Source organism: Halyomorpha halys, unplaced genomic scaffold (assembly GCF_000696795.3).
Source record: "Halyomorpha halys isolate HHAL.00 unplaced genomic scaffold, Hhal_1.1 Scaffold327.1, whole genome shotgun sequence".
NCBI lineage: Eukaryota > Metazoa > Arthropoda > Insecta > Hemiptera > Pentatomidae > Halyomorpha > Halyomorpha halys.
In genome coordinates this window covers 679,716-694,484 of record NW_027105022.1, presented here as the reverse complement: position 1 = coordinate 694,484, position 14,769 = coordinate 679,716, and the positions used below count along the sequence as shown (strand labels likewise).

General features: G+C 31.5%; 1 long non-coding RNA gene across 1 annotated transcript in view; it reads right to left on the bottom strand.

Moving 5' to 3' along the window:
- LOC136795803 (uncharacterized) overlaps positions 1 to 9,299 on the bottom strand; it is a 15,895-nt gene extending 6,596 nt beyond the window's left edge. The window contains exon 1 of the long non-coding RNA XR_010843476.1: positions 8,943 to 9,299. This is a non-coding gene — a long non-coding RNA (uncharacterized lncRNA). The remainder of the gene's footprint in view (positions 1 to 8,942) is intronic.
- Between the last annotated feature and the right edge of the window lie 5,470 nt (positions 9,300 to 14,769).

Genomic DNA, 14,769 nt, shown 5'->3' with positions numbered 1-14,769 from the left:
TACCATCGGATAGTTTTATGCTTTATTTAGAAAAAATATATACACCAGACTAGGCATCGATAAATATGAAAAGAACAATAAATAAAGTATAATATATATTATGCTATAAGCTCTTTTTTCAAATTTTTAATCATGACCAGAGATACAAAATAAGAAGTATTTTGCACACACGCACATCCCGATTTATTCCTGGACCGCTAGGGCACATTAGCAACTAATTTAGGTATCCAAAAATTTGAGACCTCGGTTTGTCTAGAAACGTTTTCATCAAATCATCAAATCCAAGGGGTCCTTCCTCTCTTTATAACATTAAATATTTACCTTTGAGCATTATTAGATGATAATCCGTAATAAAGAAAATGCTTTTACTGAAACAAAGGAAACGTAATCAGGTCGGAATAAATACAAATAAAGAGATCGGGCCATGTAATTGCACCCGTATGAAAGAAGATTACTCCCGAACCAAATGAATATTTAAAGAAGGAAATCAGCTTTCGACAACAGAGCATAAAATTAACCCCGGCATCACTAAAGGGGTAGTTTATTTACAAATGGCATCGCTAACTAGCAATGATTGCACTCAGCTGAGGCTAACTGTACTAAAATATTTGAGATGCGCAAACAGACAGGGGGTGGTTGAGGCAGAGCCCGAGGCGGCAATGAATATGTACAATGCGCGGGGAAAGGGATGATCCTGGATTAGCGGGGTGCGGTCTGTTTGGAGGAAAGGGGGCGGGGGGAGATGTACCATAAATAATTCATAGTACTGTCGGCCAACTGCGATCTTCCAGAGGATTCAATCATTCCAATCTCAGATTGGATTCCAGGAATGTATGTCTCTGAGGACTGATTGAACCTCCGACTGTTCGCCAAGTCATGGAATCCCTGTATACTAAAGTCTCAATCCATCGTCTCTCAATTCTATTTGCTAAATTACATTTTTAAAAATTACTACAAATAGCTTTCTCATAAAACAAAATTAAACAGGTCATTTATAGATTATGATGTTGAAGAATACTCATTATGTTATAGACCTAACAATAAAATAAAAAATTATTATAGCAATTTAAAGGACAAAATTGGAATAAAAATTCAATCGGGATTGATATATAAAATTCCATGTTTAAATTGTCCAGATATCTATATAGGGGAAACAAAAGAATTGTTAGGGGATAGAATATATCAACACAGAAATGATACAAGAAATAAAGAAAAGGATCCCAATAAAACACCATTAGTACATCATGCAGCTAAAAATCAACATAATTTTGATTTTGATAACACCATAATTTTACATAAAGAAAACAATACGTTCAAAAGAAAAATACTTGAGTCAATTTATATATCAGAGAACATCAATTACACAGTTAATTATAAAACAGATACTAGGAATTTAAACCAACAGTATGCAGAGATTTTAAGCAAAATAAATTTTTGAAAAATATTGGAGAAATTTTTGTTACTATTTACAATTAATTTTAATATGAAATTTGATAATTGGAATAAATAACATTTTGAGACCAAAACGCACTTTTAAATTAAATTAAAAATAAGGCTGACCTGAGCGAGTGGAAGGTTATAAATAGTTTGTTTATATGGTAGTGTTAGTGGGGATAAATTGAAAATTAAAAGTTTTGAATATTTATGAATTTTTAAAAAATAGGTAACTAAACATAAGCTTAGGTAAGCTTATTAATAATAAATATGACTTTCTAATAATTGACTTTTTCATAGGGTGTGTTTAACTTATAACTAATGACCTGGGCAGAATAGCCTGCAAAAAAATTTTAAATTTCGATGTGAGGTGAGAATTTATATTGAAGGTATGTTATATTATTAGTGATAATGTTGTTGTTTTAATGTTACAAATGAATATATAATAAAAGCTGTTATATATTTAGATTGTCCTTGAGGATGGCCGAAATGGCCGAAATGAAATAAAAGATGATTGAAGAAATAAAAGTTTTGAGACTATACAAGCATACAATTTTGATTTATTTAATAACAAATTAAACAGCTTAAAAATAGTTAATTTTACAATATACTAAAAAAAAGGAAAATATTATGTCATAATCAAAATACCTTTTCAAATTAATTCACCACAGTTACTATCATGGGTCATTAAATGGCAAATACAAATAATGTAAGCCCTCCCTTGAGAATAAAAAAGTTCGTATTATTATTCACTTATTATTAAGATAATGGCTTCCTAAAGAGAGGAGGCAGGCGGTAGGTTTATTTTAAAAATACCTTTACATGGCGGATATAAGCAATAAATTCGTTGATAAAGGTATCTTCGGTTAAACTAATACAGGCACTGTAACATATTACTTCTTTTTAAGTAAAGTGTTGGTTTGCCTTACAATTTTTCTCTCAAAAACAGTGAACTGACATTTATATTACTAAACGAAATTTAGTTCCTGTTGAAAATGTAAAAAATTGTAATAATGAAATAATAATAAGCCACCTACTTCAAGTTGGATACAAATATAGTAATGAGGTGGCTAAATGTAATTATTACCTGGCGGAAAAAGCATCAAACTGTGTATGAATGTAACTAAGGGTATGCTTATTAATATCATTAATAAGCATAACCTAAGTTAAAAAGATGTTACATGTTACAGTGCATGTATTATCGAATATGTTGAAGCTCAGTTATAGTTAAAAAAATAAGAATATTATTGGGTTGTAAAATAAGTTCGTGGGCCACCCATAGCTCAGTGGTTAAGATACAGTCTTATCAATTTGATGTCTATTGGCGGTGCCGGTTCGAATCCGGTCTGGGACGTTGACTTTTTTCATTGAGTGGCGGTCCCACAAAATGAAGAACTTTGACCCCCAACCATGATTAGGCAGTATAGGACTCCAATGGGAGTCTTGGCCGAAAAAAAAAAAAAAGTTCGTAGCATTTTTCAATATTTCAATTAAATCCTCTCTGTGTTTATAAAATCATGTTTACTAAGTCAATAATGTTCACATTTTCTAAAAGAGGATTGGTTAAGGTGCTTTTATCATCAGTTTCAACCGAGATAAACTTTAAGCGGTATTTTTCTTGCTCAAAATGGAAGAGAAAAAATTCATTTTCGTCATTTAATGATTTTTTTATTTCCGAAAAAGAGAATCCGCTACACACGTGGTTAACAAAATTCGCAGTGTGTATGGCAATGATTTAGGAGAAAGCTCCGTCCGTAAGTGGTTTGATCGGTTCAGAACAGAAAAGTTTGACTTGGAAGACATTCAACTGTTGATGATGACCAAATTCAAGCATTGGTCACAGACAACCCTCACTCTACGACACGGGATGGCGCAGAAACGCTTAACATACCTCATGTAAGTGTCTCAAATCAATTAGGGGCTGCAGGATATGTGAAGTATGGGTTCCTAACAATTTGAAGGAAAAGAATTTATTTTACCGCATATCCATTAGCGATTCCCTCCTGAAATAATGTTAATGATCCATTTTTTCCACCCACGCTATTCATCAGATCTTGCTCCAACAGATTTTCACTTATTTCGGACCTTCGGAAGCTCTCTTAACGGGAAACACTTTACAGAGGAAAAATCTGAGAGGTTCTGGGAGGACAGAATTAAAAAATTACCTAAAAGATGGCAACATATAACATATCAAAATGGGTGATATATAATTCATTAAAAATATTTATAAGAATTATATTAATAAACACAACTTAGTTTACAATCCAATATTACTTTGTATCTATTGTTGTCCCTCAAGTAATTCTATCTCACTATTAAACAAATAATACAAAAATAAGTGGCTTCTAAAGAATTTCTAGTTGAAAAGAAACAAAAAAAAAAAAGACATTCGAAAAATTCCAGTCAACAAAACAGAATGAATGAAGCAATCAAGAGATCAAAGAGAGCGCTCCTAGCAGGCAAACCAGAAAAGAAAAAAAATAAACAAAAGAAATAGAACGGTAGCAAATAGAAAATAGAACTCCTTGGAGCTCACCCTCGGTTAGCCACGAGGCCTAGTAATCGGAGATTTTCATAATCCAGTGTGGCTGCTCAACAAACCGTAAGGAACCTTCCAAGTCCTCAAAGGGCAATAACTCTTCTACCTCTAAGGTTTAAGGTTTCATAAATAACAAGTTTATCTTTCTAGTAAGTAGCTAGTGTGTACTAGCTGTATTTTATTTCACTGGTCCCTAACGTAAAGGAAATGGATGCATAAAATCTGCAAATAATTTTAAAAATTAGTTTGTGTCACAGTTAACATGGAAACTAGTTTCTGATGGTTACAAGACCCTTACTAGTTAGCTAATTAATTTATTTAAGTAACGAATCAGGTATTTCGTTTGGTTTTTCGCCTATAACTACTAAACGGTTCATACTAGAGAAACATTTATAGTATAATAAATTAAGCAGCATTGAATTCTTTGTCGAAGATGTACCACGACACTTATTCGATCAAGTAATATGTCATAAGCCACCGTAAAACAAAATCTTTTTTTGTAAATTTTTCCCAAAATTTAGATATAGTATGAACCCCAACTTACTAAGGAAATTCAATTCTAACGGTCATAAACTATGACTACTAACGATAGATTGGCAAAATCATTCTTTCTGTTTACCGCTTAAGCTATTAAAAATAAATTAAAGCTTAATTATTAATTAATTAAAATTTATAAATTAAAGAACATTACATTAGGCATTGCTAAGTGATATGATCGAAAATCTTCTCTTGTTGTTCCTTGGACTTAAATTTGTACAAGAGGAAAAAAAAGTAAGTTATAACACCCCAATTTTTAATTACTTTAATGATAACTATGCATATTTACTAGTCAAAATTGATGAATTGATTAGGGGAATACATAATGGTGGCTGTTTCAAAACGTTAAAAAATAAATATATATCGTTAAAACTACCAACAACACTACAATATTGAATAGAACATAATTTAAAGTAGAGTAAATTTCTTAAAAAATAAAAACCTAACAGACATGTTTACTTTTAATAGTTCTCCAGATACAATTTTTTTTTTAAATGCGACATTTCGCCTGTCCTGAAAAATCTATTGTGGTAAATTATATCTCAGGAATAATGAGACAGACATAGATATGTCTATTAGCACTCATAGCATCACTAACAAACGCCATAAACAACTTTATGTCACTATAAACTAGCTTTAATTTGAGGGCTAATAGATATCTGTACGTCTTATGGTTCCTGAGATGAAGACCTCTCACAATAAATTCACTAATTTTAGTATATATTTCATGAAATGTTTTTTAAAAAGGAATCACGGAAAATATTTGACGTAAACAGCTCTACTATGGCTCATATTTCAGTAAATTTACTATACTTTAAATGATTTTCTATTAGGTATTCTAGTGTTTTAGGTAGTTTTAAGGATATCGAGTTCCGAATGAGAGATTAATTTTTTTTTACATTACACAAACAGCCGCCATTTCGTATCCCCCCTAACTATAGGCAGACTCATCAATTCTGAATATTAATTAAACGTAATTTTAATTTAATTAATCAAAAAGTGTGTTGAAATAACTGACTCTTCGCTCTTCTTGGGCTCTTGTACTAAATAGTTCGTTAAACTCCATATGCAACCAGTACAGGCTCATGGCGGCACCACTTAGCCGAGAATTTACTTTATGTACTCATTTGTCGCATAATTAAGTATAATTTTAAGTATTCCTGATGAATTTGGCGATGGCCCCGAAACGTTGCATTTATGATTGATTTATAATTAAAGTAATTTAAATATGGAAAATAATTTTTCACTAAACCTGACTTAATTAAAATTCACTGTATAATTAATATTTTCAGAAATGTGCATTAATTCTACAAGTATTATCTTCCTTATGTAATGGTTTCATATTTTCCAAATCAAAATTATTGTTATCATCGGATGACCCCAGCAATTAAATTCTTTAAAATTATAATAACAATTATCGGAAGCCTACATTGGTTAAAATAAATCCCGAAGCGGATTTCTTCGAGCAGAAATCCAGCATAGCATTGTACAGCGCGCCAGGTGGCTTTGACAATAGTGTTGTGACGCGGCACCCCTTCGACGATCACCCTCTATTCCAATAACCGGCAAATCCAGAGGCACGCTTATTTGTTCAGTAGCCGTTTGTATATCTATTTCAGTTTGTACGCTCGTAGGCTGTTTGTAAGGCCTGATATGTGTGAAGTTGAGTAGGTGTTGGGCGATTAGATATAAGAATATCTCTATTTACAGGATTCCGCACAAAAACGGGCTTCCTAATAATGCTAAATAAATCTTTTTTGATTTATTAACAGTTGTTTATATTATTTTTAATGAAAATTATTCTTACCGAAAATATAATTGGGTACATTAAAAAATTTCTAAGCAATTAAAAAAATAATAAATAAAAATATTTATAAAGATGAAGAATTTGTGTAAACGCGTTAATTTCAAGAACAATCTCTATGATTTGAAAAATTCTTTATGGGTTAGATAGACCATTAATGGAGGAATTAAAGCCTTCCTCCAAAGAAGATAATACTTTTAGAATTAATGGACATTTATGAAAATATTAATTATACAGTGAATTTTAATTTAGCCAGGTTTAGTGAAAAATTATTTTCCATATTTAAATTACTTTAATTATAAATCAATCATAAATGCAACGTTTCGGGGCCATCGCCAAATTCATCAGGAATACTTAAAATTATACTTAATTATGCGACGAATGAGTACATAAAGTAAATTCTCGGCTAAGTGGTGCCGCCATGAGCCACCTATACTGGTTGCATATGGAGTTCAACGAACTATTTAGTATAATATATATAACGGGCTTCCTAATAATGCTAAACAAATCTTTTTTGGTTTATTGACAGTTGTTTATATTATTTTTAATAAAAATTATCCATATTGAAAATATAATTGGTCACTTTAAAAAAATAATAATAAATAAAAATATACATAAAGATGAAGAGTTTGTGTAAACGCGTTAATTTCAAGAACAATCTCTATGATTTGAAAAACTCTTTATGGGTTAGATAGACCATTAATGGAGGAAGGCTTTAGGCTTTAACATCCTACGAAACGGATCATTTATCATAAAAGCCAATCCACCTGAAATGAAACTGGAAAAAAAACTTGTCAAAACGGGTCATAAAATATATTTTACAGTATTGAGACAAACCACACGAGCCCCCCCTTATGTGGTCCATCAGCTAACGCATAACTAACCAGGTTACAGCCGGCTGAAGGCAATCTCTAAGCTAGAGACACTAATCCTAAACTAGACATGACATAAGTCCCCGTGAAACGGCAGATTGTGTGAGTCCAATCGTCGGGTCAACTCCGTCCGGTTAGACGCAGCTGGTCAGGAAACGGAACTCCGCATCGTCTCCTGGTCCGGAACGGCTCTCAAATTAAGAATGCTTCTTGAGATTCTGCCTCTTAAAGAATCTATGACTTTTAATGCAGAAGTACTCAAGATTTACATCGCACATAAATAGCAATTGATTATCGCATTCGGAGTGGTAAAACTGTCTGGGATTTCAGACTGAATGCCGATAAATGAATAATTTGTCCAATATATACACGCCAAGACCTGTCAAAGTAGAGAAATTTATAGGGATGTTTCACTCCTTCTAAAAGCTATTTATTTATTTAATACTAGAACGGCCTGGTGGACCTTACACGGTTAATATAACCGTTACATTTTTTTTTTTTTTACAATTCATTATGGGAGGCATAGCCTCGTACAAAAGACACCCCTAACTATATACAATATTTTAATTTAAAAAACAAGATATTATAAATAGATAAAAATAATGCTTCTTAATAAATGAGAAAGGTGAAATTAATAACAAAAATAACGACATTCGTAGACCTAACAAAACAGACTATTGCCCTCTAATGGTAAAAAAAAACTTAATTTGAAAAAAAGACGAAGAGACAAAAAAATATAGAAGTAGTGTGAATAATAGTATTAATAAATATGGGATTTATATCGGAATGTCCTGCAGCAGCCTGGGCTTCAGTCTTTGTGTTGAGGTTGGGTTTCCCAGGTTGTAGGTCACTGCTCCTTTAACTGTCGGCAACTGGGAGTGGAACTTCATGAACCGTTTTTTGATGTAATTCACTATTGATCCCATTTGTGATTGGCTATTTCTAATGAACCAAGGATATTTTATTTTTACCTTTTATCTTCTATTTTGAAAATATTGTATTCTTTCCTTTTCGTAAAGGATGCCGCTCCCCAGACTAAACACCCGTACATCAGCAGTGTCCTGAGAATTGTTTTAAATACAAAAATAGTTAATTCTGGTTTTAATTTGGGATTTCTATTTAGGATAGGATATAGCATTGAAAACCCTGTATAGGTTAGGGTTAGTTTAATGTTGAAATGGTGATTCCAGGTAAGGCAGCGATCTAGGTGAGTTCCTAGATATCTTACTGTTCCACTGGCAGGATTCCATTTCACATTTTTACCTTTGATGATTAATTCCGGTTTGGCAAAGGTAAATGTTACGTTCCAAATATATTTTAATACAAAAACGTTTATGGTTGATATCAGATAATTTCGTTTTTAAGAGACCTATTACACCTCTTCATTGCTGACAAATGCCAAAATAATGGATAAACAAGCTTTTTGTTTATTTCGAACCGAAAGAAACAATACATAATATCCTTACTGTTAAAAATCTCATTTCAGATGATTTTCAGTCCGTCTGACAGTGTAGGGGTCAATCAAGTCAGTCTGATTTTTGAATGGCGACTTTCATTACTACTAACCTGTGTCCCTTTAATGGCTGCTTACTACTAAATAACCTTACCTATAAAACAGCTAATTAACCGATTACGTAATTGTGTATATCTTTTGAAATACTACATGTTTGCTAATTATAAATTACTGATACGTATATTAACAAAGACAATAATGAATTCATTCACCATATGAGTAGATAAAGAAGCAGAAACTAACCTGGTTCACTGATATATCTCGCCTCATAAGTTTTAGATGCTTTCGCATTTCAGCAGATAAACTAACTAGCAGACAACTATTAGAACAACTTTACTAGACAAAATATAAATAGTTTTAAAACAGAAAAAAGGTTAGGAAAATACAATTATCATTTATAGAAGAAAAAATGTTATTTAGGTTATACCAAATACTTGTCTATCTAAAGAATACTGTCCATCTGTTCGAGTTGTATGTAGTAAATTTTTGTTTTTCTCATTCACACTAACCCTACGAAATGGCCGTTTATTGCCAGTGTTAGGTAAAAAAGTAATTGCAACCAGAATTATTTTCCAATTACTGTTATTTGGAACTACGGAAACGAAATTACAATGTCGATTAGTAACTTTAACTACTTGATGAACTACTGTAATTGTAATAATAGCATGAAATTAATAATTACTATTACTAATTATTAATTTAATTACAATGACTTTTTGCATATTTATTGCTATGACATGTATTGGAAAGGACGACTATTATTTGAAGTCAATGAAAGATGTATTATACTCTAGAATTAATTGTAGTTTTTATCTATCCATTTTTTTAATTAACGATAACTAATAAAAAAAATAGTTTAAATAAATATTTATATAATTTTTAAAGAATACGAACTTTGTTTCTTAACAAGATGAATTGATCAAGCTATGAGTCGTTCTGATAAAATGATTGTTTTTTGTTTACAGATTAAGGGTTACTTATTTTAATGTTATCTTATCTATTTTTAATGAAATGTAGGTTAGTGCTCAATTGAACAGATTGACACGTCAAAATAAAGTGGCTTCATATTGCTGTGATTTTATCCTGTGATTACAATATCAGATTTAAAATTTTGATATTGTAAATATATTGCTGCGTTGCTTTAGTTGTGGTGAATGATAAAAAAAAAAATTACTTTATTTCGATTCGGAAATATAGTGAAAATCATATGAGGTAAAGATGGTTTGGGGGGTGCGGTCAAAATATAACACAAATAAGTTGAAATAACTAAAAAAATAAACAGAATGACATAAAGTAAATAATTGCACAAAATGGAATTAATAAAATTAAAGTGATTTTATTTTCCACTTCTTTCATCACTTTAATTTTATTTATTTCATTCTGTACATTAATAACTTTATGTCAGTCTGTCTATACTTTATTTTTTTTGTATTCATTGGGTGTTATCTTGTTCTTTGTTTTTAGCCCTGATGAAGGCTAGAAATTCTGGCCGAAACGTTGACACCATTAAATAAGTTATTTCAACTTATTTGTGTTATATTTTGACAGCACCCCCCAACCATCTTATCCTCCTATTATTTATCCACGGTCAAATACGGTCTCTCATTATAGTAAAACTCCTACCGTAAACTGCTGTTACTTCCTATACAGAGGATGTCCTAAACACTTTCCTATAGCTATTAGATTTTTTTTTTAACTCCTGCCTTTTTAAAAAAAAAAAAACTTTTTTTATCAAATGAACTACTATTAAATCAAAACAAATTAAATATAGACAAAGGGAGGGCATGAGCAGCATAGGATCGAACAAAAAAAAATCCAATATATAGTATATCCAGGAAGTGGTTGAAGGGTCTAGGAGACAATTAAATATGGATATAATGAATTAATTATCACCTCAAAACTTATCCAAAAAATACTTCTTTACATACTTAAGTATCATTTACATACTTTAATTCTTTATATTTGCTTGGTTCTCATTTTCGTCGTATGCAAGATTGGCACTAAGTAAATAGTCCTGTACTATTATCTTTCTTAACTTAGACCAAATTCTTACAGATTGCTACTACAAACCTTCCAAATAATTCTAATTTTGAAAAATATGAAAACATACACACTCTTCTTAAGCCACGATCAAGTATTAGTAGGTTTAATATTAAAATAAAACCTTATTTTCTCCCGATGATGACATAAAAAAAAGAAGGAACAGCTGAAGCCCTCTGTACAGTAGCTGACAGCACGCGGCTGTCCAAGTGGCGTGAGATGTGTGTTGATCCTACCTCAGAGGGAGGTGTTTAAAGAGAAAGGCCAATGGCTAAGTGGCATTAATATAGGGATAATGATAGGGTTGGTAAGGGCACGTGTCCTCCACGTGTCGCTCTGGTCATCTTCTTGTTCGATCCCAATGAGGCCACTCAGGCCGCCACGTGTCGCTCGTCCACGTTGCGTTAAAAAAGTTGCATCTGTGGCGAGAAGGGGGTTCGCTGATATAGAGATATCCCGCCTACTGTCCTTATGTTTACTCACGGGGATAATGATTCAGTAATTTTTATTTTAGTTTTTTTTTTTTCTCTTATTTAAATAATAATACATCTCATCTCTTACGCAGTAAATCGAATACTATGGCTGCACCACCAAAATAACACATTTTCTCCATAAACCTACGGACAAAAATCGAAAATATGTAATTAAGTAATTTTCTTTTTCGAAGGAACCAATTTATAATGTTATCTGACTTTTTTTTCCATTTGTATTCTTTACTTCTACTGGTATATGGGATTTTTATTGCATAGTCAGGTCATTGGAGTATTGAATGCGGCCTGAACCAAAGGTGTCGTGCGACCATGGCGTCGCTCGTTCGAGTAGCTTGTTCCTACCGCCTCAAAATTCCCTGTTATTTATTTCTATTCTTGATGATCATCATCAAAGTATGCACTACAATGTATTACTATTTTAAAATATATTAGCTACAGTATAATGTGCTTCTATTAATAAAGATCTTTTTGTTCTGCTTCTCCACTTTTTTCTGTGTTCATTTCTATTTGATTAGAAATAGTAATTAATGTAGTTTTAAAAATAGTTATAAAGTGCTATTCATCATCTACTAATTGTTCTCGTGTAAATAATTTATTACATAAAAAGATTGTTTAAATTTTATTGCAAAATAACCAAGATAATTTTGCAAAACATTAATCATTATAGTTCCTTTTTCTTTCGTTCTTGGGGTTTTTCTTTCATTATTTGTTTTTTTCATTCGTTCAGAATAAAGCTTTCACTTTTAGATAAGAAGTCTAAAGTATGAAGGTAGCTTACTAACCTAGAAGAAAAAATCAGATAACACCAGAAAAGTTGTTGATTTTACCTCTATTAGCATTTTCCAGGATCTATATTTATATTTTTTTCAATTCTTTCGTTAACCACAATTTGCTCGAAAATTAAGTTTTCCGATTTATTATAACCTATGTTTTTGAAAAAAAAACAAAAAAATGTAAACCATTGGATTACCAAATGCTTTTGAGTAATGAAAATACTTGTTCGGAATAAAGATCGTGTTGTAATATTTTTATTTTTCATCAATTTTGTTTTATTTTAAGTTAAGTCAGTTTAGTTATATAAATTATGGAGATATATTTGATTGATTATTAGTTACTAATAGACAGTTCAGTCACGTAATTTTTCTTAAACAGTTTAATAAATCAAATATTACTTACCAACTATAGGTGAAATCAGATTTCAGATTTACCTCAGGAGATTGGAAATTATTATATGAGTTTTTAATATATTATTGAAGGCTACTGATGAACCTTTTAGTGCCAAAATCAAATCGTATTTCTTTATTATAAATTATAATAAATCATATTATATGGGCTTTTCAAGTATTTTTTAATCAATAACTGAGTATGAAACATAATGGATAGGAAACAGAATTCCACAAGGAATAAAATTATATTAAAATATGAAAATTGAACAAAAGGTGCCAAGGAAATTGGTGGGATGTTGGCAGATTGATTCTTAAGTAGATTTTAGAGAATTGTTTAAAGTCTTCGGATGATTATTTAATTTTAAAAAAATGTTACAAATACGTTAATGACTGTCCGTTTAGTCGATGTAGGATGACATTATTCAATACGGCCAATTGTTAACAGGTATAACCATCTTGTACAGTGTGATAATCCACATTTACCATAATTCCACAAAAAACACTGATCCCTCCAATGTTCCACGGCAGACACCTAGACATAAAGACCCGTTCATAATAGGTAACGAAAAAAGTTGTTGATCCCAATAAAAAAAACATGATAATACTTAATCCTCAAACGTAAGCCTCATGAATTTTAATTTCTCCATTGCTACTATGTATCTAGGTAGCAGAGCGAGTACACCGAGCAGTGATTTGGACGCCTCTGCCACCACCTGGCGAGGACCACCTGGCCTCCATAACCACTGCCTTTAGGATAATGGTTTATAGCCGGAGCGATTTACGCTTTAAATGGCCCTTTTTTATATTGTGTCTAGCAATAAATTCTTAATTTCAAACGTTTTTTACTTTAGACATTATACGTGATTCATTCCTAAATTTTTGTGTAAATTCAGTACGTAAATGTGATTAATTATAAGGTGACAAGAATCATATGAAGAAACTGCTGATTAACAGAAATTGTAAGTAGGGTTTCGACTTTGTGGGAAAATTTCGAAAGTTATAATTTTCGACAAGGGAAAAAAAGAAAAATATTATTTAGACTCAGCGCCTTTCCTAAGTACAATGTATTGTTTAATCTATTTTATCTTAAAATCTAAATTAAACATAAATCAAGCAAGAAGTTATTGTACAATTTTGTCAAGAACGATTAATCGGTTTCTACCATTGAAATGAATGAAAAACTCAGAACTTTGAATGAAATATTTTAAATATAGTTGTTCACTTTTTGTTAAAGTTCACTTTATTTCACACAGAACTTTATTATATTACATTACATTAGTAATTAACAATTTAATGAAAGTTGTAAATGAGTACACTTTTAATTAAAACATTGGTAATTACCAACACCCGCATTCTAACATCAAACATATACCTGGTCCTATTACTCCGTAATCCCAACATTTTCCTTTTTCAAATCAATCTCTCCATCTAGGTATGTTTTATGTTCATCCATCTCTGGTCCTATAACCCTCAGGATTAACATCTTTTAACAACGATGCCTCTTAATTCGTCTTGATCATTTCCCTCTATTTCCTTCTACTCCTCCCTATTTTTATTCATCTGTTTCTCCTTCTATTGGTCTGTTAAATAAATTTCTGGTACTGGCTTAATATACTTCATATATCTTTTTGTCATAGCACAGCGTCCTTTAACCTGCAATCTATAGGATCTTGGGTAATCCATTTTATTCTCAACCCTGGCTGGAATCCTCTCTGATTCAGAAGTTGACTGGAATCATACCCCCTGTCTTTCCTATTCTTGGAGTGGCTTTAGAGCTTACTTTCTCTATCGAATTAATTTTTGCTCTTCTTTTGTCTGTCATTCAAACATTTTTTAATATATTCTACGTTAACCACTTTGGGTTGTAATTGGTTTTTGGTAGTTGATAAGACTCTTTTGAAACGCCTAATCACCTAATCTCTGGAGAAGGCATGTCTAGGAATGGATTGTTATTTATTTCAAGAAAACAGAAATATGGGTCGGCTTGACTTCTACGGACCTTTTCATTAATTGTTTAACTATTTAAACTTAGCGTTCTACCAATCCATTAGATTGATGATGCTTTGGATTAAACAAAGTAAGTTTAAAATCATCACAATTAAAGGCAAAATTAGCAAACTGAGTTCCTTAATCTCCAATAATCTCGCAAACCACTCCATGTGTAGAGAAAACTTGCTTGACTCCATTTATTCCTAAACCTTCTAGCTTAACCACTTCGCAAAATTTGGAATAATAATCCCCTATAAGTAAATACATTAATCCATTATATCCATATTTAATTGTCTCTTAGACCCTTCAACCACTTCTTGCAACACCATGGGCTCCTTACTTTGAGAATTACTCAATGTCTGACATACTTCACAAGATTTTACC